General features: G+C 53.7%; 1 protein-coding gene and 1 pseudogene across 4 annotated transcripts in view; one reads left to right on the top strand and one right to left on the bottom strand.

Annotated features, from left to right (window-relative positions):
- ZFYVE28 (zinc finger FYVE-type containing 28) overlaps window positions 1-21,695 on the top strand; it is a 114,725-nt gene that overhangs the window by 6,967 nt on the left and 86,063 nt on the right. The gene's annotated exons all lie outside the window — the stretch shown is intronic.
- On the bottom strand, window positions 11,817-12,446 carry LOC112920273 (myosin regulatory light polypeptide 9 pseudogene; annotated as a pseudogene).

Here is a 21,695-nt window from a genome sequence, read left to right on the forward strand (position 1 = left end):
TGAGAATGTTTCCTGTTATTTTTAGGGATATTGTAGTTATAAAGTCTAAAAGCAAAATCAACTACTTTAATGTCAGATACATTTAAGAATCGTGTACACCCATGTTTATAGCCACGTTATACATAACAGTAGGAAGATAGAAGCAGCCCAGATGTCCACCAGCAGTGAGTGAGTAAATGAAGCATGATCTGTCCACACAATGGAATATTATTCAGCCAGGAGAAGGAAGGAAATTCAGGTTATCACATGGATGAGTCTTGAAAACATTATGTTATGTGTGAAGAAGACAGACACAAAAGGACACATGATCACACTTACCTGAACTGTGCAGAGTAGGCAAGTCCACAGACACAGAACATACATCAGTAGTTGGTGGGGGTGGGATGTGGGAGGTGGTGGCTACAGGGTCCACATTTCCTTTTGGGGCAATGTAAATGTTTGAAAACTAGAGAGAGGTGGCAGTTGCACAGCGCTGAGTGTGTAAGGGTCCCTGAAATGCACACTTCAAAATGGTTAATTGCATCTTTTTTTTTTTTTTTTGGTTAATTGTATCTTATGTGAATTTCACCTCAATTAAAAAAATTTTGGCAGTTTTTGGGAGGTTTTTGAGAATGGTAATGTTTTTTGAGACAATCAAGGGAAAAGACATTTTGTAGGCAAGTAAAGAGATGCTCAGGCCTACATTTCCTGAGGGGCTTGGCACCCTCAGGCTCTCTGAACCTACCCCTGCCAGCCCCCACCCTCCCAGCCACCTCGTTGGGGGTCTCACTGCCACGGGAGACCTGAAAAGGACCCTTGTATCCCTGCTTCCTGGCCTCCCATCCTGATCCCTGCCAAACCCCTCTGTTCTGGGGCATCTAGAAGACAGCAGTGAGGTGTTCCGTGTGCCCGGGCTTGTCCTTAAGGGTCACTTCTGTCAGATTTCTGACGCCAAACTGCATCCCCCTGGAGCTGCCCTGGGGAGAGCTGGTCCTGGTGTATGCAGAACTCACACCCTGCACACACTTGTGGGTAGCTTCAGGGCTGTCAGACAAGGCAGCAAGGGGGCCAGGCCCAGAGGGGCCGCTATTGGGCTGGGATTTGAGGGGCAGGAAAGGTGCCGGGCATCATACAGGGAAGCTCCACCAGGATGTGGATGTGTGTGTGTGTGTGTGACAGTTGCTAGAAGGGGCAAGGGAACAGATGGGGATCACCGCAGATGGTGACAGGTCAGGGGCACTGTGGGACCAGCCTGTTAGGTTCTCCAAGGAGGGTAGGGGGCATGCATGATGGGATCACATCTCCTGCATGGGGAGAGAGTAGTTAGATGGGGCGATACTGGAAGCCTGGCCGAGGTGCAGGTGAGGTGATGGCTGCCAGGACCCTGGGATGGCCAGCCTGGAGGGGAGGTGGGGGGGGTGCTGTTTGCTGGAGGGGAGTGCAGGGGAGGACTAAGGGTGGGGTGAGGGGTCTGGGGGCCCAGGTGGGAGCTCTGGCATTTGAGGTGCCCATGGTGTCCACATGGAGAGTGAAGGGAAGGACAGTTGACCTGGGGCTCCATGCGGCAGGCCAGGTGAGAGGGCCCTGCCACTGCAGGTGCCCAGGAATGCTGATTCATGAGCACAGAGCCAGACCCAGGGCTGAGAGTGCCGCTGTGAGAACTAGAATAATCAACCCTGTTTTGTGGGCCACACGTGGGCTGGTCTCGGCTGCTCCGACCTGGCCCTCCAGGGGCCTCAGTGGGGGCTGGGTCCCTCTCTGTGTGGCCTCCTGTCCTCTAGGAGGCTGAGTGGGGGGTTTAGGGGCCCCAGTGGGAGTCCTAGGGCCTCTTAAGGCCTGGCTCTGAAGTCACAGGTGTTCCTTGCACCATCTCCAAGGGCTAGCAGCCCCCCCCCCCCGCCCGCCCTGCTCTCCGGGGGCAGCACTCAGGGATGGGGCACTCCCAGCTCCTGGGGAGCACTCTGCCTGGGGCCTGTGATAGGGGAAGGAGGGTTGAGTGGATGGCAGAGAAGCGTGGGGGCAGGGGCGGGTTAGAGGGGTTCATGCAGGTGGCTAGGAAAACCCTACCTCCATTTCACCCAGGCTGGCGCAAAGTGTCACCTGGCTGCTGCAGAATAAAACTAAATTGTCATGAAAGTCCCTCCTGCCGTAGCTCTGGTGTGGAATTCATGGTGAAAAAGTTACAAGATGTGAGAATGTGGTTTTCCCTGAGAGAATCAGGAGTCTGACATATTTTAAGCAATCCAAGAGGTGGGCAAATGGAAAGCACTGGGTGACACTAGACCCATTAAATGAGGGCCCGTGGAAATCCCAGCAATGAAGGAGAGAGTCATTGAACTGGAACTTGAAAACTGACCCCCCACTCCCTGGGAAGGGTCACCCGTAGGAGGGGTGATGGGCAGCCTGAGAGGTCTGCAGCTGTGGAGGGGTGGAGGGTGCATCCAATGGGGCTTGGGGTGGGTGCATGAGCAAGGGGAGCCCTCGCAGGTGGCCGGTGCTGACCCAAGGCCCTGGGGGGAGAGTGAGGGTGTGCAGGGAGCCATCTCTCAGCAGAGCTCTAGGTTTGGAGGACTGTGTCCACAGAGGGGCTGAAATGGAAGCAGTTTTAGAGGAAGACAAAAGTGTAGCCACCCCTGAATCCTTGCTGCAGAAGGACTGGGATGTGTTCTCCAGAAGGAAAATCAGAGGCGGTAGATGTGGGAGGCAAGGAGCTCGCGGCACATGCATGCAACAGTTACTGCCTGAGGTGAAGAGAAGCGGGGGCTTGGGCATGAGGGATCCTGAAAACAAGGGGATTGGAATTACCAGCCAAAGGCACCTGGGTTGGGGGGAGGTCCTGAGCTCCCTGATGGCTCCGTGACCCTGGAGGATGTGCCAGGTGGAGCAACTATGTGATTAGCATGTGTATGAGTCCAGGGCGAGCAGCATGCTGGTTACAGCATGAGAACCTTCCAGATCAGGGCAGGGACATGCAAGAACACAGAAGATATAAGTCCAGTTGCAGCAGGAAAGGAGGGAGAGGACAGCAAAGCAGGAGCACAGTTGATAAAAAACAAACAGTAAAGCTGTGGAAATAATCACACATCTGTCAGTGGTCTTGGTAAATGCAAATGGGGCAAAACCCCTGAAAAGGCAGAGCTGTACTGTTGTCAAAGATACAGCTGTGAGCCGTAGATAAGGGAGGCTCGCAGAACAGCTCCATGCAAGGGCTGGACGGAAAGGCAGAGGAAGACGTGCGGGCTATGAGCAGGGGTGAGGAAGGGAGCCTGTCAGCTGGAGGTGAGCAGACTAAACCTGACCCAGCCTTGGGGGGCCTGGGGCGGGGGACGACAGGGGAGCAGACTCTCAGAGGAGTATTTGCTGGGGCGGCCTTCTGTAGGGAGGATAGGGTGAGGGAGGGGAAGCTAGGTCTTGATGCAGCCTTGCTCCCCAGCCTCAGGAGCTGGAAGGGCCCCTCTGGGTGACCTTGAGCTGTGGATGGGTCTTAGATGGGTCTGCCCGCGGAGTGGCCTGTCCTCAGCTGGGGCAGTTCCGGGGATGGGGACTGCCAGCTCCTGGGGGGTGAGCCTTCAGTCCTAGAGGTGTTTCTGGGTGAGTCACAGATACTCCCCCACCTCCCTTGGTGACCCCTTGCTGGTGTTGGCCCTCTACCTTGCATCACAGCGAAAGCCTCTTAAAGGGCCATGGCTGCCCTGACATCTGGCATTGCTTTGTCTGTGTTTGTCACATTGACTGTCCAGCACCGTGTAATTGGATGTGGATTTGGGGATCACTTTTGTCCCCATAGCTGGGGCCTGGATAGGAAACCTCTGTGTATCAGAGAAAGAGGGGTCACATGCAGTTCTGGTGAGGACCCCTGAACACGGGGGATGCCTAGGACATTCCACTCCAGCAGGTGTCTGTTATGGTCCGTGGTCTTCATAATATCACGGTTTGGTCTCAGCTTTGAGAGGAAGGTATGATGAGCAGCTGTATGTCCTGGGACAGATGGTGTTCTGGTGGCCTCGTCCTTGTGCAACTCCCTGCTTACTCTGCATGTGAGCCGCCAAGGAGCCTCTGCTGCTGGGAGAAGTCAGCCTCACCCAGAGCCCAGCAGCCAGGTCTGGCTCTGGATCTCCTCACCCACCAGGTGAGGCTCCCTGGGAGATCAGTATTGATTGGATGCCCATGTGCCTCAAACTGGATGAGAGGCCCCAGGAAGACCCGGAGTTGCCTTCCTGCCCCTGCAGCTGAGCACCAGCCCGGCAGGCAGCAAGCCCAAGTTGGGCTGCTACAGCTCCTCTGAGGCAGGCATGCTGGGATCCGACTGAGTGGGGGCAGATTGAGTGAGTTCCAGAGAACCCGGCGGCAGGGTGCAGGGACCCCACTCCAATACCATGGCCACCGGGCTTTTGTTCATTCCCTTGCATTGCTGGCTAATCATGCTTGCAGGTGCCAGACAGTGTGCTCACTGTGCGTTGTCTTTCCAGTAATAAATGCTCTCAGACTAGGAGCTGGTTCCCACAGAGAGCCTGTGTCCAAACCTCTGCTGTTTGGCCCCAGGGACCGGGCTTCAGCAAAGTCTGCGGGGCACTGGGGTCTGCTGAGCTGCCCTCAGAGTGGAAAACACATGGGCCCCTGGGGAGGCACTTGTCAGGCTGATAAGGAGCCGTCAGATGGGGAACGACCTGGAAGGGAGGAGTTACAGAGGGTGGGGGCACGTGGCTTTTGCCCCAGACTCAGACCCATGCCCAGGGCCCAGCCCCACTGTCTGGGGCTTGCTCAGACCTTTTCCAAGGATGTGCTTTGGGAACAAATCCAGCTTGTTCACGAGGCCCATTGTAGCTTTGTTGTTGTTAGATATATTTTTTGTTTTTTAAAACATTAGGTGACAGTCATATAACCTGCAGTTGGTGGCATTAGCTGATGGAGCATGCACGTGAGCGCCCATGTCCACAGTGCCAGTGCTTTTCACTCCCTCTCTCCCTGAGACCGCTGGCCTGTTGTCCTGTCTATGTTCTGTTCCAGGCGTTTCATCTGAAGGGGACCCTCACCTGTGGGGCCTTAGCATCTCATCTCATCCACATCATCACAGTGTCAGACATTCCTTTTACAGGATGAGTGACACCCTGTCATGTGGGTAAACCATCCTTTGTTGATCTGTTCATCGATCTGTGGACTTTGGGGCTAGGTCCTCTTTTGGGCTGCTGTGAATAAGGCTGCTATAAACATTTATGGACATTTTTCTGTGGACACATTTTTCTTTCTCTTGGGTAGATACACAGGAGCAGAATTCCTAGGTCATGTGGCAACTTTAGGTCTAACTTTTTTGGGGACCAGTAAACTGTTTTCCCCACTGTGGTTCTTGATGGATGGAGTGAGGTCAGTGAGGAGGATGGGGCCTGGTGAGCCATAGGATGTTCGGACAGGGGACCTCTGGGCCACCTCAGCCCTGGTGAGCAGTGTCTGGGTGGGTGTTGGTGCATGTAAACCAAGACAAAGTCCTTGAGATCAGAGGCCTGGGTAGGTCTTCCAAGCAGGCCTGTGCCCTCTGCACCCTGGCCCAGGCTGGCCGGGAGCCACACTCTGAGTCCTCCGAGGACCTGTGTGCATGTGTTGATATTCCTCTGCGTGCGTGTCTTTCTCACGTGCTGTTATTTCCACCTCCATTCTTGGAGCAGTGGCGAGGCCTCCTGGATGGGGCCGTCACAGCCTTCTCTTTCTGGGATCCCTCCTGGACTGCTGTTGGGAGCAGGGCCTGGGCACCAAGGCAGTGGCTGCAATGCCGTGAGGACTCAGAGCAAGCGATGCATGTGGAGGGTCCTCGTACATGGTTGTATCACACCAGCCACAGGCGCTCCTGAGTGGGAGTGGCCCATTCCTGGGGGGGCAGACTCACGGGGGAGCCCACTGCCTACCGCCCACCACTGAGGGGGCAGGCCCCTTGGAAAGGAAACCAATTATGGGAACAGGTGGTGACTTGGTTCGGGTAAACAGAGATGGAAATATCTCTCTGTGCCGCGGCTACTGCGTATGATGTTCCCTCCTGACCCTGTTCCCTGATGTTCGTCTTAAACAGCAAGTGTTCACGCATCTCCACCTGCTCCCACCATCTCCACCTCCTTTCACCATTTCCTGTGTGGCCTTGTCTTCCTGCGGGCTGCTTTCCCACCTGTCCTGTGTGCCTCCAGGTATGAAACAGCGTCACAGGAGCCGTGTGTTCCTCCTAAGCAGCCGGGGTGGGGGAGCTCCTCTGCTGCTTTGCTGTTGTGGCTGCTTGGCCTCCTGCTTGGCTTGTTGCCCCATCAGGAGTTCTGGTGATTGTGGCCAAGGAGAGGCTGCAGGGGAGAGCTGTGGACAGGGTGCTTCCCCTCCCTGCTACTGGAAAGTGGGGGGCAGGGCCTGGCCATGGTGGGGGGCACCCCATGGGCAGCAGGGTCCCTGTGGGGGGGGCGGGCTGGCCGTGGTGGGGGGTGCCCCACATGGGGGAGGGCTCTGTAGGCACCACCAGGCTTACCTTCCATATCCAAGCCCAGAGGCAGTTGTTGATGAGAACCGTTGGGGAGGTGGGTTCTGGGGGACCCCACTCAGCCAGCAGGGCTGTCCCCAGGGTGAAGCACCTTCCCAGATGCAGGCCTCTGCTCTGCTGGGTGCTCCATGGCTGGTCTCCCTCCATCCTCTGCTAAGGAGGCATATTGTCAGCTTGGAGGGCCTGATTCTGCTGCTCGCCCACCCCCTTCCTGAGCACTAGGGATTCTAGTGTCACTGATCACAGGTGTGAGTTAGCACATCCCCTGTCCAGTGTCAGGTAGGAGACTTCAAAAGCTGGTACGGGTCCCCCCAGTGGCCTGTACGGTCTCCACGCATTTGTGTGTGTCTCTCTTTTTTTTTTTTTTGATGGGCATTGCATGATGTTTATTCTTTTTTTTGTAGTTTATTTTCCACAGTTTGTTTTCTACAGAGAGTTTTGGTAAATGTGATATTTAGGAAAATATATTTATTCCAGATTTTTTTTGTATATTTTTTATTGGAGTTTGATATGCCAACATACAGTATAACACCCAGTGCTCATCCCATCAAGTGCTCCCCTCAGTGCCCGTCACCCAGTCACTCCATCCCCCCACCCACCTCCCCTTCCACTACCCTTTGTTCGTTTCCCAGTTAGGAGTCTCTCATTTGGTGTGTGCCTCTTGAGAGAACAGGTAGAGTCGTGGGAGGCCACACGGGCTGGCTGTCACCCCACACACTTGGGCTCTAGGAGGCTTTGTCTCAAAGGGCATTCTCATTAGGTGGGGGGAAGGGACCCCACCCCCTCCCCCCCATCAGGCCTGGATCCACCGTGGGACTGATGTCGGTTTTGGAGTTTCAGGGAAGAGGACTGGTTGAACTGAGACTGACCTCTGACCCTGTGCCTGTGGGACCTCAGAGCTTTACAGGACAGACCTCGGAGGGGCGGGAGCAGGCAAGGTGGGTAGAAGGTGCAAGGTGGGCATCAGCCGAGGATTGCAAGGAGGTACTGACTGTTCCTGGGTTTCCAGCTACTGTGGCCCAGAGGCAGCCCCGGAGCAAAGGTAGTTTTACCCTCTGATGATGCCCCACAGAGCTCTCTTCCTTGGGCTTGAACCCACAGAGCCATTCACAAGGCATGCTGGGTGAGGCTGCATTTCGTGGACACCACCCGAACTACTTAGAAGGTTCTGTGGTGTCTGCCTGTGCCATACGCTGTGAGGGTATGTCCTGGGGCCTGGGGCACATGCTGGGCAGCGGGCACTGGCTGTGGAGGGCTGTGGCTGCCTCTAGGGGTCCTTGGACACTGGACTGAGTCGGGCCCCGGCTGAGGACACAGTCCTCACTCTGCATCTGGACTCTGGCCAGGCGGGTGCTCTCCCCGGCAGAAGATCTGCCCCTGAGACAGAAGTGGCCACCGGGGCTGCAGGTGGGTGACTCCTTCTTAGGAAGGGGCTTTTACGTCATCTCAAGTGCCCATGCGAGGCAGGCCTGCTGCTGCAGACATGAGACAATCCTGTTCCCTGCCCTCAGGAGGTTGGACAACAGGGCAGAGGTGCTCCCAGGATGGTGGTGGGCTGGTGGTTCTGGGGGCTGGAGAGCGTGTCTGGGGAGGAGGGCGGAGGGTGGGGGCAACTGGTGGACCTGGGCTAGATGCTATTCAGTGGTCCTGTAAGTGAGATCCTAATCCACCAGGCCTGGGGGGCGCCAGCTCCACCTGGACATTTTCCAATCTACAACCAGCTGTTATGTGTTGGATTGTGTCCCCGAAAAAGACCGCTCAAGTCAGTGTGGTCTTCTGTCACAGCAGCCCAACCTGACCAACACAGGAGCTGTGATCGGGACCTAGACAGTTGGCTGCTCCCTGGACCATTGGGCTTGGCCATCAGGGATTCTGGTACATTTCATCTGTAGCCATGCCCTTGGGTTTGGCTCTGTCTTTGGACCAGTGTTCCCCAGTGCCTCAGTCCTGAGACTCAGGGTGTCCCGTGGTCCGTAGGCTCCCACCCCTCAGTCCTGCTAGCCTACCCACGGCCAAAGTGACTACACCTGCCCTCACCCAGCTGAGCACTGCAGGCGAGCTCCTGTTTGGGGCTGAACTGGCTGAACTGGCATCTTCGGGAACCATCTGCTGGGCATCATCTGAGCCCTGGGCTGGTCCCACCCAGCCCACATCCACATGTGTTTTGTGGGGCCCATGGTGGTTGCACCCCAGATAGTGGCTCATGTCCTCATTAAGCCATGGTCCGTCCCCTGAGGGATTCCCCACTGAATCCCATGGGGAAGTTCCCTGTTAGATTTGGAGCTCATGCAACCCCACACCTGCCTCCCAGGGTCACCCTGTAGCTGCAGCTGGCCCACATCCCCACAGCGCCACCTCCATTTCTTTGTCCTGCTGTGCGGCCCCTGGTCACGTTCCCTGGGCACACCTGACATAGCCACCACATTCCTTTGTGGACAGAGCAGGGGCAAAGTCCATCAAGGTGGGGCTTTGATACAGGGTTATGGTCCTGTCACCCCCTGTGCTCACTCCCCAGGTGGTTTGGGACATAGGTGACAGTAGAATCCCCGCTCTTCCATGCCTGCATTTTAACAGCCAGACTGATAATGGATGGAGAGATTACCTTTATGTGTGTGTGTGTGTGTGTGTGTGTGTGTGTGTTAAGATTTTATTCATTCATGAGAGACACAGAGAGAGGTAGAGACATAGGCAGAGGGATAAGCAGGCTCTCTGCAGGGAGCTCAATGGGAGACTTGATCCCAGGACCCCAGGATCATGCTCTGGGCCGAAGGCAGATGCTCAACCGCTGAGCCACCCAGGCGTCCCCCTTTGTGTGTGTTTTATCATAGTTAATGGAAGTCATTGGATCTTTCTGAGTGTTCTGTGATGGACCAATGAAGAATGAAACCACAGGGTCTTCTGTGTGAAGAAATAACCCTAACCCATGTTCTCAGAGGTCTGTGGTGTTGCCAAGACTTTGGAACCAGAGAAGGGTGGAGCTGTGTGCCCCTGTGGAGGAGCCCATAAGGCCTACAGTGCTTACTGGGAGTGATCAAAGAGCCCTCGAGCCTCCTGAGACCTCCGTGGGCAGGGACTGTGCCTTAGATGATTGGCACTAAATTGGAAAGCTGTCCCAGCCCGGTGTGCCACAGTGTGTGCCCCTGACCCGGGTATGTGTCCCTGATCCAGGCATGTACTCCTGACCAAGGCGCTTTTGAGCACTCTCCATGAGCTCCTTTCTGAGGAGAGGAATAAGGTCATGGCTCAGTGGGCTGCTGCCTGGCTGGTTTCCTTATACCCTGTGCCAGAGAGGCTTCGATGGGAGAGACAGAGAGCCTGACTCCATGCGACCAGGTGACTGTGGTCACTGCCAGCTGGTATGACTCACACCCAGCCAACTTTGGGTCTAGACGACAGTCTGGGCTCTGCTTGGAGCTCCATTCTAGGTAAGGAGACCCAGAGTTTCTCCCCAGACCAGGGATCCAGGGGAGAAGATGCAGCTGGACACTTCATGGCAGGACTCTACCTATAGGCCCCCTGTGTAGACGTGCACCTGGGACTTCACTGTGGGGAGAGATGGGGGTGGGGAAGCAGGGGGCTGCTTGCGCGGTCCCTGTAAGAATCTGGTGCAACGAAAGGAAGTGGTGAGCCCCTCTTGACCTTCTCAGATGGCACAGAGTTAAGGTAATTATGGATTAACTCAACAAACATTAATCGAGTGTAGACTGTGTGCTGGGCATTGGGCTTGGGACTTGGCAGAGGACCAGATAGTAGAGGCCCAGTCTTACCTGGGACTTTCTCCCAGAGACTAATGCTGGTGTGAGGTGGGCGAGTGGCCAGAGTGGTGGTTTCAGAGCATGGTCAGAGATGTGGTGGTAGGAATTCTAGTGACCCAAAAGCCACATGGACCCCTCCTGAAGCACCTACTGTGGTCCCAGCTTGCTGCATGGACAGATTCATCACCCAGGGGGTTGGCTTGCAAAGTGTGCGTCCCAGGAGTGCTCTGTGGCTCCCCAGGCCTGCAGGATGCATGTGAACAAGATGGTCAGGCTGGGGGAGCAGGTGTCCTGAAGAGCAGGAGGCAGAGGCAGAGGGCTGAGGGCCTCTTTGGAAGAAAATGGGTCAGTGTGTGGAACTCGGTGCATTCCAGAAATGGTGACCTCAAACCCTCACTGGACGTGACCCTGGCAGACGCCCTGCCTATGTGACATTCCAGGTTCTCTTGAGGGAACACAGACTCTGGGAAGCCACTGCTCTGGACCAGGCAGTGACCAGTGGGGGCCTGAAGGTGAGCTGACTGGTGGGGAGTAGCAGACTGGAGGCAGCAGTGGTTTCCTCGGGCTGCAGGGATCAGGAGGGCTGGTGACTCAGGTCCCTTTGAGGGAGAGTTGGCACCTGCTCCTGGTTTTAAAAGCTGTATTGAGGCATAATGTACTTACTACCATTAAACTGTGCACTTCAAAGTTCACAGGGGTGGATTTCACATTATTTTACCACAATGAAACAATTTTTTTAAAAGAGCAACACGAGGGATTCTCTGGGTGATGAGTAGGTTCGCATTGTGACCCTCCACATGTGGTGAGGCACTCATTGCTCACACTGATCACACAAGTGTGTGATCTGGAGCATGTGAGTGCAGCGGGCAGGTTGTGTCTGTGTGTCTGTCCTGGCCATGCTGCTGTCCTACGGTTCTGTGTGATGATACTGTCGGAGGTGGGGTGAGGGGTACACAGACCCCTCTGTACTATTTCTTATGCTCACACGTGAGTCACAATTATGTCAAAATTAAAAGTTTGATTAACAAAAACATTTTTTTTTCCCAGTGCTTAGACTTCTATTTAAGATTCTGTCTCCCCTGGGTCAAATGTCCAACCTACATGCATCTTCTGGATCACACTTCCGGTGGGGTGGGCTGTGTTCTGGTGGCTGAGCAGGGCACAGAGGAGGGGTCTGGCATCCTGCCCTCTGAGAAGGGAACTTCGTGAGGTTTGTGGCAGTGGCAGTGGCTGGGAAAGAGCTGTCATGCCCTGCATGGGGGAGCATGTGAAGTTGCGTCCCACAGGACAGAGGGCCTGTCCTGTGGGGAGCAGCCCTGAGGCCCAGCTCCCTAGAAGACAGCTTTCTCTTGGAATGGGGGAGGTCATGGTGGAACACTGCTTCATGTTGGCTGTATGCCCCTTACCTGGCACTGTGTGTGCTCAGCCTGTTCCTCCACAAGGAGCTGGGCCCCTAGCCCCTCAGAGAGAGGATCCCCTGAGAGGGTCCTGTGGGATCACAGGCATGAAGCTGGTACACAGTGAATGGGGAACAGGAGTGGGACAGGGGCCTGGGCATGGGCTTCCTGGGCAGCCTAGTCATCCTCGTCCTTGGCACCATGCTTAAGGATGCGGGTGAACTCCATGTAGTTAAAGTTGCCTTTCTTCTCAATGGGTGCCTCTTGGTACTCTCGTCCACTTCCTTATCTGTGAAGCGGTCACCCATGGTGGTGAGCAGCTCCCGAAGGTGGTCCTCATGGATAAAACCTGAGGCCTCCTCATCAAAGCAGGCAAAATCATTTTGGATCACATCTTCAGGGTCTGTGCCATTCAGTTTCTCCCCAAACATGGTGAGAAACATGGGGAAGTTGATGGGCCCTGGGGCCTCACTCACTCATCATGCCCTCGAGGTACTCATTGATGGGGTTCTTTCCCAGTGAGGCCAACATGTCATGCAAGTCCTCCTTGTCAATGAAGCCATCTCAGTTCTGGTCAATCATGTTGAAGGCCTCCTTAAACTCCTGGATCTGGGACTGGTCAAACATCACGAAGACATTGGAAGTGGCCCGCTATGGCCGCTTCTTGGTGGTTTTGGCCTTGGCCTGCTTACTGGACATCTTGGCTTTAGGTGGGTGGGGCTTCCCTGGTGCGGAGAAGGCATTTGCTCCCTGTGTGGAGCTGGTGCGGGGCCACGGCCCGTCGGGTCCTGGCTCCAGACTCAACGAAAACATTTAAACAGAGCATGGTCAGGGATGTGGTGGCAGGGTACATTTATTGAGGTACAACTGACATATAATAAACTGCACGTGTTTAAAGTGGGCACTTTGATAAGTTCTGACATCGGCAGATACCGTGAAACAGGCACCCAGTCAAGACAGTGAGCCACACATTTCCTGGGCGCCTCTGTGGTCCCACTCTATCCCTCCCTGGCTCTCCCCTGCTCCCATCCTCAGGCAGATTCTGGTCTGAGATCAGTTTAAATTTTCTATCAAAAAAATGAAGGAATTGGGACACCTGGGTGGCTCAGCGGTTGAGTGTCTGCCTTTGGCTCAGGTCGTGATCCTGGGATCGAGTCCCGCATTGAGCTCCTTGCAGGAAGCCTGCTTCTCCCTCTGCCTAAGTCTCCGCCTCTCTCTCTCTCTCTCTGTCTCTCATGAATAAATAAATAAAAATCTTAAAAATAAATAAATAACAAAAGGAAGTATGAGCAAGGACCCTTAGTCCTGCCCTGGGGAAGGCCACATGTCCAGACTTGGGGAGACTCACCAAGTACAATAAAAGGAGCTTCTAGGAAGTCCTGTCACAGCAAGACAATGCTTTAGGAGGGTGCTGTGTGCTAAGTCCTGTGTTGAGTCCTGGCCTCCAGCATGGCTATATTTGCAGATGAGGCCATTAGGAGGAAACTAAGGTTACATGAGATCATGAAGGTGGGGTCCTATTGCCATAGGACTAATATCTGTAGAAGAAGACCTGTCAGGAGGTCCCATCCTCTCTCTCTGCCACATGCAGTGCAGCAAGAGGTGGCTAGTGCAGCCAGGAAGCAAGTCTCGCCAGGAACCCACCACACTGGCACCTTGGCCTTGGGCTTTTAGCTCCAGACCCAGGGGCGATAAGTGCCTGTTGTCCAGGGTCTGTGGCATACTGGTGTGGCAGCCCAAGCAGACCAAAGACAGGGTAGTGTGGACATGACAGCTATGGGGTGGTTTCACTCCCACTGTGAAGGGATGCAAGTTCCTTTTGGGGTGATAGTCCAAGTTCTGGACTTGGTTTGCAAACTGGCCACCATCCATGGAGGGTGTGGCATACTGGTGTGGCATACTGGTGTGCCAGTCTGTGGCATACTGGTGTGGCAGCCCAAGCAGACCAAAGACAGGGTAGTGTGGACATGACAGCTGTGGGGTGGTTTCACTCCCACTGTGAAGGGATGCAAGTTCCTTTTGGGGTGATAGTCCAAGTCCTGGACTTGGTTTGCAACTGGCCACCATCCATGGAGGGTGAGGAGACGCAGAAGACTGAGGTGACTACCCCTCTCCTCTGGTTGGCAGGAAGCAGGTTTAATAAGCAAGGGAGCTGGTAGACTTGTCTCAGGGCCACAAGATAAGGAGATCTCTGTGCCCACTGCCAAATCTTAAAGTTCCTAGAGAGGCTGTAGTGGACTTATCACTGTGCCATCCAGACGGGCTCAGCACATCACTTTATCTAGAGGCTGTGACCTTGAGGCTACCTCTGAGTGGGGAAGGCAAACAGAGCGCGTGTTCCTCAGACCTAGGATAGTGTGAGGAGCTCGGAGTTCCTGACTCCAGCTCCTAGGTCAGCTGGAGGTCACGTCTTCATGTCCTCTCAATTTCCTCCAATAGCTGGGTTTCCTGAGTCCCCTGCCCTGGGACAGCGGGGCCTCTATCTCTGTATGGTGCCCACCTCTCAGCAGATTGCCCTTGGCTCCTTTTTGTGGTGGTTCAAGGGCAGGACAGAGGACAGGGGTTCAAGAGAGTGGCCAGCCCCAGCCTAGAAGTCATAGGGAATATTGGCTATATATTCTTGGTCTCAGCAACTTACAGGCCAGCCCAGATCTGAGAAGACCAGAGGACTCCAGCTCCAGATGGGAGGAGAGGCATGAAGCACAGAGTGGGGGATGCCTCAGGTGTGTTATTGTGGGGAATCTTCCTCCCAACCCCATGCCCTGGACCTCACTCCCCCCTGTGCACTAGATCTCCCCTCCCCCCTATGCACTGGGTCTCCCTTTCCTTCTTTACACTGGATCTCCCTTCCCCCTGTATAGTGGGCCACCCTGCCCCTGTACAGTGGACCTCCCCTCCCCCGTTGCACTGGCTCTTCCCACCCCCCTGTACACTGGATTTTCCCCTGCCCCCATGCTTTGGACCTCACCCCCTTTGCCTATTCAGTGTTGTTCCCTGTCTTCTGTACTGGTCTCTTCATCTTCTAGATCGTTCTCCTGGAGGTAAAACCTGCTGTGAACTCTCCAGGTCACCAGCCCTCTTACCCTGAAGTCCTGCCCACTCTCCCCCTCACAGGAGTCCTGAAGATGCTGCCCCTGTGCCCTCTGTGGTTTGCCTCACATCACTCCTTCTCCCGCCTGCTTCCTCAACAGCCCATCAAGACTACACTGTTGGCCACATTCTCTCTTTGACTACCTCCTCCCCTGGGGGGGTACACCACCTTCTAATTTCTGTCCTGTCTCACTGGGGCTCCTTCCCTGGCTCCCTTCCCATCCTCCTTGTAGGGGTGCATCACTCCTGTCTTCCCGGTTCCCCAGCCCTGCGTGCCCTGACCTCTGCCCAGGTGCTAGACTCCTGACAGGCTGCTCGCTCAGCACCTCTTCTTGCCACCTAGGAGTGAGGTTGCTTCCTCACCTCCTGCCCATCACGCACATGCTCAGGCCATACCTGGAAATCAGCCCAGTTCTCCTGGTTTCAGACAGTCTGTTCCTGCCATCAGCAAATCCTATAGTATGTCCTTCAGCATGTTCCCGGAGCACACCCATGTTCATGGCAGCATTTTTCCCCCTTGCCCAAGGAGGGAGCAGACCAGTGTTGACCTGCAGACAACAGAGAAATGCAATGTGTCCCATCCAGACACTGGAGTATTATTCAGCCTGAAACAGAAAGACATCCTGCCACCTGCCACTACATGGTGAGGCCTGAGGATGAAATGAGCCAGCTCTGTGAAATGAGCCAGCCCCTGAAGGACAGATCTTGTGTGACATCACGTGTATGAGGGACTTACAGCAGCCAAAATCACAGAGACAGACGGGGGTACCAGGGCTGGGAGGGGCAAGAACTGACAGTTATTACTGAATGAGAACATTTTTGGTTGTCACAACTTGGTGGAAGTGAGGGGGTGGTGTTCTTCTGTCATCTAGTGGGAAGTGGCCAGGGATGCTGTTGCTAGCCTATGGTGCAACAGGGCAGTCCCTATAACGGGATTATGGCCCCAAATGTCAACACTGCCAGGGTAGGGAAACCCACTCTAATGCCTGCCCCCTGCTTCACGTGTCTTTCTGCATATCCTGCTGTTCTATGGTCACTGGACAGTATCTGAGGGATGTGCTCGCTCTCTGAGGCAGCTGTGTGGTCAGGGGCCCTCTCCTCTGGCCTGGCATCCTCGGTGACCTTGGGTGCAGACAAGCTGGAGTGGGAATGAATTTCAGGAAATCCTTCTGATTCCTGCACCCTGAGTGACAAGGAGGCATTCTCAAGTCCAGTGCAACGAGTCAGCAAGCATCCGCACGTGGTGTGAATGCCCTGTGGAGCAGCTGGACGCAGTGTGAATGCTCTGCAGAGCATAGGTCCAAGCCATGTACCCTCACTCTCTCTCCCCTGGCTGAGGGGCTAGCCCATGGAGGAAGCTATTTGGAGCCTCCAGGAGGACTATGGGGGTGGCTTGCCCAAATCCAGTGGTTCTAGAGTGTGCTAACCCCAGATGGAGGTGATGGAGGATGGGAGCAGGGGATCAAGCCGTTAAAAAAAGGCCTCCCTGTGCATTTTTTGCATTGTCACCTGCCCCTGGAAAGGAAGCAATATGATTAAGTAGTTTTATGAAATGTCAATTCATATTATGTTTGAATTCCTCTCTTACTAGTCTTTTAAATCTGGTCCAAAGAAAACACTGAATTTGGTGGTTCTCTCCTCCCTGGGAAGTGCACCTGTAGTGCACTTGGGCGATAGAGTGGCGGGCAGCCACAGGTGGGTACCATTGCCAGGACCAGGTACCACAAAGTCAGAGATCTGAGGCTGGTTAGGGAATGAATGCCTAATCAGGCACGTGCCTCTCCGTCCTGAAACAGGGCTTCACACCAGAATCCGCCACAGCCCATGTCTTTTCTCCATTCTTAGAAAGGGGTAGAAGCTTCTCCAGCTCAGTGAGGTTGGATTTGTGTTGGGAAGGTCAGAGAGGTCACAAAGGTTGGCCTTGCCCGGGCTGGTTATCTGCAGGGCACCCTCTCTGCACCACTTCCTTGCTCTGGGTGCTAGGTCTGTTGGAGGACAACACTGCCTACTAGCACCACATTGATGGCAGAACCTCTGACCTGAAACAGTGCAGGTATACCACATCTGTGGCCCTGTGTACCCCGCATGTGACTGTCCCAGCACTGCAGACCCTACAGACCCTACTACCAGACACCCTGGCCTCTCTTTCCTGAGACCATGAGCCAGAAAAACTCCCTTTGTTAGAATGACACTATTGATGTGTTGAGGACCTCCGTGCGCGGAGCTGGAGCCAATATAACCCGTGCACGGTCATGACCTTCTCGTGCTCAGCCACCTTGGGAAGAGAAGCAGTAAGCCACCACCTTCTTCCACTGAGTTTGTAACAGGAAGATGTCCTCTGTGGGTCTGGGATCTGAGACATGGCTGCTGGGGTGAGAAGTGGCATGACCCAGAAATGCCACCTGCAGACCACCGAGTAACTGCCCCCGAAGATGTGCATGTCCTGATCCCTAGAGGTAGTGAGCATCTTAGGTTATGTGGCAAAGGGGAATACAAGTTGCAGATGGTGCTGAGGTTGGTAACAAGCTTTTTTTTTTTTTTTTAAATTATTTATTAGAGAGTGTGCACATGTGCACAAGCTGAGGGGAGGAAGAAGGGAGAGTTAGAAGCAGGCTCTCCACTGAGCAGGTGTGGGGCTTTATCCTAGGACCCCAGGATCATGACCTGAGCTGAACACAGACACTTACTTAATCAACGGATGCCTGCACAATGGTTCTGGATTATCCAGTGAGCCCAGTGTACCTACAGGGTCCTTAGTGGTAGAAGAGGGGGCCAGAGAGGGCCAGAGGCAGCTATGACTGTGGAAGGTCTGAGAGACGCATCATTGCTGGCGTCAGAAGGGGAGACATCTGGCAGCTGGGAAAGGCGGGGAAACAGTCTCCCCTGGACCATCCTGACGGAACAGCCCTGCCGACTGTTAAACCTTGATGTTAACCCATCAAGACCTGTGCTGGAATTCTGTCTTCTGGAACTACAGAGTCATACATGTTGTTGTTTTGTCACTGAGTTCGTGGTGATTTGCTACACCTCCTCTTAGGGATGGGCACACATGGCCAGGGGATGTGTGAGAGCGTTCCTGGAAGGTCACACACACAGCCAGACCCTCATGGGGCGTGGCTGAGTGCACCACGGGGCTTCACACAAGGGGCAGTGCAGAGTATCAACTTGGAGACTGGCAGCGCACACAGGATGTGACAAATCAAAAGCCCATCTCAAAATATCACATATGCATGATGTCTTTTTATAGAGTTAAAAGCAACCAAAAATACATTTAGGACCACATATGGCAACCAAGCTCCATTAAAGGGGCCGTATGAGTCAGGATCCAGGGTGCAGGAAGCTTTGTGGGGAGGCGTGGAGTGGATAGTGGCCGTGGGGAGTGGATGTGGGCTATGGCAGGTTCTACCTTCACGTCGGGTGGCGGGCTTGTGGGTGCTCATCACGTGATTTAAACAACTGCTGAGCCATAGCCGAGAGATGGCCATCTCCTGGGCCTGTGTGGCTTGTGGCCTGCCTCCTTCCAGAGAATTCCCAGCCCAGGAGTTTTATTTCTATTTATTTGTTTTTTAAATTTTTATTTATTTATTTAAGGGAGGGAGGGGAGATGAAGAGAATCTCCAGCAGATTCTCCCTGACTCCTGACTCCTGATCCTGAGCATGAAGCCTGATGTGGGGCTCCATTCCCCAAACCTGAGATCAAGACCTGAACTGAAACAAAGAGCTGGAAGCTTAGCCCACTGAGCCCCAGGCGGCCCAGGAGTTTTAAATTAGTGTTGCCAGTAGCATTGTGTGTGAGACAGGCAAGCTTTGCACATAGTCTGATTGTTCTGTAATTAGCAAGGGGAAGGTGGTTGCTGTGTGCAGACAGAAGGGGGAGCAGCGGGGCTGCAACGTTTGGGGTGCCTTCTGACAGCTTGCATTCAAGAGAACTGATCAACTTGTGTGGTTAATAAAATGTCTTTGGGGGTGAGAAGGATACAGCCTCTGGTCTTTTAGGAGGAGCTTTGCAAATTTGCTTTCTTCCAGGATAGGAGCAAAAGATCTCATTTGTCTTGCCTGGATCTGGAAAGGGATAAAAGTCTCTATTCTTGGAACTCCAGGGCTGATCCAACACACACACACATTTATCTGCATTTCTGCAAATTCCTTGTAGTCAGGATGTGTGGTGCCCGATTGCCATTGAGCTTACACAGCCAGCTCTGAGCTTCTGGACACAGTGTCCGTTCAGACATGGCGTCTGGGTGGAGGACGGCTGGGGGTTGACAAGGAATTCAGAGAACATAATGTTTCCCTTGAATTGCACAAAGAATTACAGGAAGAGAAGAAGGGATATGAGGATGTATTATGAGGCGTGAAATTTAGTTGTACTTAGATAATCTTGTAAGGGGTGAGGGTCAGCAAGATAAGTGAGGTGACTTGTTGAGGATAAATCTTGTAGAGGATAAATCTGCTGATTTGCTGAGAGATACTGGCTTCATCCTTCTTCCCAAACTGGCACACAGTGAGCCTGATGAAAGGAATGTGACATTGATATACTTTTCTTGAGAGTCCCGCCTATTTTAGATTTTTTGGTTCCATTTTTCGTGGTCATTTTGTCTCTAGTATGGAATTTCCTCTGGTGTTAGACTCTTGATCTGGCCAGAGAGTGATTACTCAGCATTGCTTCTTTAAGGGAGAAGGTCAGGCTTCCCAGAATGTGAGAGAAGAGGTGCTTGTGTGTGGGGCCATACTGGCTGCTTGGGGCTTCTCCTTGGGATGTGTGACCCCTGGGCAACTCACACCCAGGGGATTGGGTTTTTTTTTTTTTAAAGGTTTTATTTATTTATTCATGAGAGACACAGGAAGAGAGGTAGAGACACAGGCAGAAGAGAAGCAGACTCCATGCAAGGAGCCCAATGGGGGACTCGATTCCAGGAATCCAGGATCAGGCCCTGAGCCAAAGGCAGATGCTCAACTGCTGAGCCACTCAGGTGTCCCACCCAGGGCATTGTTATTAGTTTTAAATGGAGGTGAAATTCAGGTAACATAAAGTTAACCATTTGGAAGCAAACCACTCAGTGGCAGTTAGTGCATTCTCAGCATTGTGCAACCATCACCTCTCTCTAGTTCTGGAACATTTTCATCCTCCAAAAAGGAGACCCTGTGTCATGAAGCAGCCCAGCCTCTGGCAACCACCCATCTGCTGAGGGTGCTTTTCAAGTGCAGAAGGAACAGCTTAAATGATTAAATTTAGTTTTATGATGACTCATCACTACCAGCATATTGAAGAAGGATGAAGGTGAGTGGCTGGGTGGGAGCTGCTGGCTGGGGCATGCACCTGACCCAGCAGCGTCACACTCTAGCTGTATGACCTTGACCAGGGGCCTGGCCTCTCTGTGCTTTGATTTTCTGCCTGCTAGACGAGGCTGGTGATAGCACCACGCACAGGGCTGTAGGGGGAGATGACAGGGTGCTTAGGGAGTGGGACAGAGCCTGGCCCTCTAAAGATGCCCAGGGAATTCAGCAGGGAGGGGGGACATGGCTTCCATAAAACAGAGATGAACCATGGGAAACGTCATGCCCACTTTCCAACGTGCAAATCAGAGAGCTGAGGTCATGGCGGCGGCAGCCTGGTTCTGAACACAGCCTCTCTGGGGCCACGTTCCTGTCCTGCAGCTCTGTGAAGAGGGTGTTTCACTCCCTCAATGTGTATGTGGCACACTGTCCTCAAGCCAGGAGGGTGTCACATGTCATGGGTCACGGCACAGAGAATTCATATATAAGGCAGCAGGTGAACCAAATTCCTGACACCAGCTCCCTAGGGAGAGATGGGAGGCAGGCGGAGGTGCCAGCATAAGTTGGGTAAAAAGGAAGCAACAGGAACCTGGATTCTTCCAGGCCAGGTCTTGGCTGTGATGATGATCTGCTAGGGGCCCCAGGTAGATGCCCCAGCACTCGCTCTGGGGCTCTGTTCTCTGGCCGCGGATACGTCCTAGGCAGATGGGCTGAACAGATGAGAGGTTTTGTAGAAGAGAACTGACTTATGTGAGTTCCCTGGAGTAGATGAATTCAGAGCCAGAAAGAATGGGGGGCGGTGAGGGGGAGTGGGTGTTTAATGGGCAGATTGGGAGGATAAGATCTGGAGATGGAGGGTGGGGCTGCTCACAGTTCTGTGAGTGCCTGATGCCACTGAGCCGTACACTTAGGAATGGTTGACATAGTAAACTTTACATAATACCTATTTTACCACCATAAAAATGATAGTTGAGCTCTTAAGATACACTTGATCTAAGACAGCAGCATGTGTTTTGGGGTCGGCGACATACACAGAAGCAAACGGTTGATAACGCAGACCCGCATCTGTGCTGTGAGAGTCTCATACCACATGTGGATGCATCAGACACATGTGAACGTGGGCTTCAAAGCCCAGGTGCATTACAAACCCCAGAGCAGCCACTCAGATGTGGAAATAGCTGGTAAGAAGGGCAGAGCTAGAAGCCTTCATGGCGGCTGGAGTGGGGTGGCAGAGGTCTACTCAATGCAGGATGGGGCAGGGAGGGAGGAGGGGGCTGAGGCTCTGGGACCAGTAGGGAACTGAGTGCCACCTGGGGGAGGCCAACACTTCCCGGCTGCTTAGGAAGCTTCTCTGTTCAGCAGGAGGAGTGGCCCTGGCAGTCACGGCACATCCCAGAGTGCCCACTGATGGCCCTGGTGTCTGCTCCCCTTCCCCCCCTAGTAGAGAAGCCTCTGCCTTGGCACTGCTCTTCACTCTGAAGTATAGCTGTGGAGATCATGTTTATTCATCTCCATCCCAGACTTGGGCTACTCAGGGCGGGGCAGGGGGGTGCCTGCTCCAAACTGCCCAGCCCATGACAGGCCTTGTTTTCTTACAAAGGGTAAGTAAGTAAGTAAATAAATAAATAAATAAAAGTTTTTTTTCTGATTGTGGTAGAAATTTCTAGAAACTAGTACACACTCCTTGTACAA

The sequence above is a fragment of the Vulpes vulpes genome, chromosome 14, assembly GCF_048418805.1.
Source record: "Vulpes vulpes isolate BD-2025 chromosome 14, VulVul3, whole genome shotgun sequence".
Lineage (NCBI taxonomy): Eukaryota > Metazoa > Chordata > Mammalia > Carnivora > Canidae > Vulpes > Vulpes vulpes.